The sequence below is a fragment of the Scyliorhinus torazame genome, chromosome 5 (genome assembly GCF_047496885.1).
Source record: "Scyliorhinus torazame isolate Kashiwa2021f chromosome 5, sScyTor2.1, whole genome shotgun sequence".
Classification (NCBI taxonomy): Eukaryota; Metazoa; Chordata; class Chondrichthyes; order Carcharhiniformes; family Scyliorhinidae; genus Scyliorhinus; species Scyliorhinus torazame.
In genome coordinates, this window is record NC_092711.1 from 101,154,346 (window position 1) to 101,158,947 (window position 4,602).

A 4,602-nucleotide genomic window follows, 5' to 3' on the forward strand; every position below is an offset into this window, starting at 1 on the left:
CAAACTGAACAAAGATTCATGGGATTTCTGTTACCCAGTGAAACACTTTCTTTTCTTGGTCAGTCATGTTTGCAATTCAATGGTGTATATTTCAGAGTTATTCAGGGTGAAGACTCGAGAGCTATTCAATTCAAAATGAAGTCATATATAACAAATAAATATACTGATGTTCAACATTGAAGAATGAAACAAATATTGAGTAAAATTGGTGGAAATCTTCTGTAGGAAGATAAGAATGATGCATTAATGATTGAACAGAGAGCATTATGCCGTTAGATATTTACTGAACAAATGCTGAAGTTCAATGTAAGTTCTATATCTTCTGGCCTTACAAGTTGAGACATCTGTTTTAAAGGAACAGCTGTCTTCATGTAATAAGTGACCTGGCCTCCCAGCCGAACCATTGAAAGCTGCAGCAAGACTGTGCAGTTGAACGTTGCACAGGGCCATTGAGTACTGTGCTGCCAGCTGTTTCTGTAGCGTAGAGATTATCACATTCACCTAACGTGCGAAAGGTGCTCTGGAAGCCAGTGATTCTGAACAAACCTGTTGGACTTTAACCTGGTGATGTAAGACTTCTTACTGTGCCCATCCCAGTCCAACACCGACATCTCCACATCATAAATTAGAAGCATTTAATGCTTCTGCCAATTTCGAATCAGACTCGATGGATCGAATGGCCTCCTTCTGCACTGTCTGTTCTATGTCCTATATGTAGAAGAATTCAATGATGCAAAATCGTACTTTGAATGCGAGTCTTTGCAAGTAATTAAGTCTTCACAGGTCAAAACGGTGCGACTGGAGAGAGGGATAATCACAGGTTAAAGGGGTGTGAATTGTCTGAAGCCAGGACAGTTGGTAGGGTTTTGCAAGCGCATGTAATGTGACATGAATCCAGGCCGTACTCGTGTGCGGAATCTGGCTAGCGGTTTCTGCTTGGCGATTCTGCGTTGTCGCGAGTCCTGAAGGCCGCCTTGGAGAACGCTTACCCGAAGATCAGAGGCTGAATGCCCTTGACTGCTGAAGTGTTCCACGACTGGAAGGGAACATTCCTGCCTGGCGATTGTTGCGCGATGTCTGTTGTCGCAGCGTTTGCATGGCCTCGCCAATGTACCACGCCTCGGAACATCCTTTGCTGCAGTGTATGAGGTAGATAACGTTGGCCGAGTCGCGCAGGAATATACCGCATACTTGGTTGGGTGGTGTTCTCACCTGTAATGGTGGTACCCATGGTGATGATCTGACACGTCTTGCAGACGTTGCCATGGCAGGGTTGTTTGGTGTCATGATCGCTGTTCTCCTGAACGCTGGGTAGTTTGCTGCAATCAATGGTCTGTTTGATGTTGCGCGGTTGTTTGAAGGAAAGTAGTGGGGATGGCCTTGGCAAGATGTTCTTCTTCACCGATGACTTGTTGAAAGCTGCAAAGATGTCGTAGTTTCTCCGCTCCAGGGAATTCATCAGGCGAATGAGGCTCCGGGAGTTCTTCCACAGACACCAGGAAGCATACAGCGAACCCAATGAGACAACCAATGAATCAGAACAGCAGACCGAGAGATCTGTGGGACTGGAAAATCCAGCCAGCAGGAAGGCCTGGAAAACCCCACCCATTGAACCAATCTGATCAGCTGATTCTACAGCTCCTCTTCCACGAACCCACTCAGTAAAATTGCCTCAAAGACCTTTCTCGTCCAAATTCTGAACTCACATCTTTCTCCTCTTTTCCTGCTGTTTCCCATCATGCTCTATCGGTGCTCCTCTTGTCTGAGAGACTTACCCTTTGGTCCTTTGCACCGATTCTCACTAAACTGTTTAACATCCAACGTCCACAATCATAGAATTTACAGTGCAGAACAGGCCATTCGGCACATCGAGTCTGCACTGGCCCTTGGAAAGAGCACCCTTCTCAAGCCCACACCTCCACCCTATCCCCATAACCCTGTAACCCCACTTAACCCTTTTGGCCACTAAGAGCAATTTAGCATGGCCACTCCACCAAACCTGCACATCTTTGGACTGTGGGAGAAAACCGGAGCACCCGGAATAAACCCTCGCAGACACGAGGAGAACGTGCAGACTCCGCAGAGACAGTGACCCAAGCTGGGAATCGAACCTGGGACAGTGGAGCTGTGAAACCACTGTGCTTCCCCTGATTTATTGGATTCAAGTTCAAATACAAGCCACAATGAAGCATCTGCCGTGGTGGGGTTTGAACCCGCATTCTCAGAGAATTGTGCTGGGTCTCGGGATTACTCATCCAGTGACAATACCAGTACACCATCACCTCTCCAGTCAAGCGCTTTGCGGAGCTCGTCCGGGATATGAACTCGCATTTTGGAAACCCCCTAAGCGAAAATCATACCCCAGGGTTTCCATGGTGTCTCCATGGAGTCAGTGTCTTTGTCCGTTTCCTCTTTAGACAATAAAGTGAAGCTTGGTCCTCACACAGAACACGTGTATGGTTTCCCCCCTCAGTGAATAGTGTGGTGTTTTTTCAGGCTATAACTGGTTAAAGTTCTTTCCACAGTCAGTTCACTGGAACACACTCACTCTGGTGCGTTTGTGTCTCGTTGCTTTTCCAGTCACACTGCTGTTTGAAATATTTTCCCATAAACAGAACAAACATTTTTCATTCCAGTTTATAGTCTGAGGATATTCAGGTCCACACCAACCGAGTGACACTGTCGGATTTTAATGTGATATTTGGTTTGTGTTTCCTATCTGAAAATCCTCCCTCATGCCCTGGAAAAGGAGTTTACAAAGGTCACACTGTCAGTACAGGATAGAAATTCAGAACAGACAATTCCAGTTTCTGCGGAACATTTTTTTTCTCTCTTCTGTCCCCAAAGCTGTAAATCCCCGTCCCACACACTCTCCCTCCTCCCTGGGGCTGAAATCCAAATAAAGTATTTGATCATTATTTCTGAATCCTTTTACCAAAGTTATATAATTAGAGGTAAGAATATGCTTTATAAATCACTTCATCCATGACTTGTGACAGACATTAATCTGAATCACCCTGACTGAGCAGACAAAATAACAGAGGTGAACCTTGTGTCCAGAACTGACCACGTGAAGATTTGATGAGCAATTGTGAAGGTCGTTTCTCCAAATCTTCCAGGGTTTCCTTTGTTCTTCCTCTCCCTCTCGAACTAAGTTATACCGGATATCAGACTCAGGGCCAATTCTGGTTCTCTTCCTGCTGACTAAATAACTTCAATCAAATATGGAGAAGACTGAATCCACTGTTCGGCCCCTGTTCCAATCTCCATTCGTGACATACCGACTCTATCCCTCTCCCTGGCAACAGTCTGAGACTTAGCCAGTCTCTTTGTAAATCTGGTTTCATACTTGATCCAATATGAGCTTCTGACCTCATAGAACTTACAGTGCAGAAGGAAGCCATTCGGCCCATCTAATCGTCACTGGCTCTTGGAAAGAGCACCCTAACTAAGCCCACACCTCCACCTATTTACCATCGTCACCTCCCGATTCGACAATTCCATTACACACCTGGCTGCTCTCCCACATTCTGCCTCTGGAAACTTCAAGCGATTCAAAAGTCAGCTAACCATGTCTTAATTCACAGCAAGTTCCTTTCCCCTATGATCCCTGTGCTCCGAGACTTGCATTTGCTCCCAGTCAATTCTCACCCTTGTTTTCAAATCGGGGCTGTTTAGCACAGGGCTAAATCGCTGGCTTTGAAAGCAGACCAAGACAGGCCAGCAGCACGGTTCGATTCCCGTAACAGCCTCCCCGAACAGGCGCCGGAATGTGGCGACTAGGGGCTTTTCACAGTAACTTCATTTGAAGCCTACTTGCGACAATAAGCGATTTTCATGTCATTTTTCATTTCATTGTCTCTCTCCGTGTCTGTCATCTCCTCCAGCCCCACAACCCCCTGAGATATCTGCACAGCCCTGATCCTGGACTCTTGCACCCCCCCCCCCGATTCTAATTACTCCGCCATGGTTTTAAGTTCCCTCGGCCCCAAGCACTGAATTCCTTCCCGAAACCTCCCCGTCTCCACCTCACTTACCTCCTTTCACTCTTTAAAACTCATCTCTTTGACCAAGGTTTTGGTCACCTGCCCTAATATCTCCTTTTGTGTCTGGGTGTCTCACTTTGTTTTATAATGTTCCTGTGAAGTAGACTGGGATGATTTATGATGTTAAAGGTGTTATATAAATAGAAGTTGTTGTTGTTGACTGTAACCCTGACCTCCTGTTTTACATCCCATTGGTTTCACAACAAACTCTGTCTCTGATGTTTTGCCCCCTGCGGGTTTGCAGCCTCTATAAAGACGGCGGCCGTTAACTCAGGCCTGTCACCGGGAGCAGGCCGCAGCTGTCCCACCCGCTCGATGCAAACCCGGGCCCGGAAACTTCTTATTGGTGTTTGGAGCCTCCACCGGGTTTCAGTGAAACCTCCCGGCCGAGTCCAGCATCGGCACTGCGCGTGCTCCAGCTCACCAGGCCCTGGGAATGATTGACGGCAGCTCTGGTCCAATAGGACAAGAGGGGCGGGTCTGAAGGACCGATCGGTGCAGCTGCTCCAACCAATCGGAGTGAATGAGGGGCGGGGCTGAGCCCGGTCTCCCACGT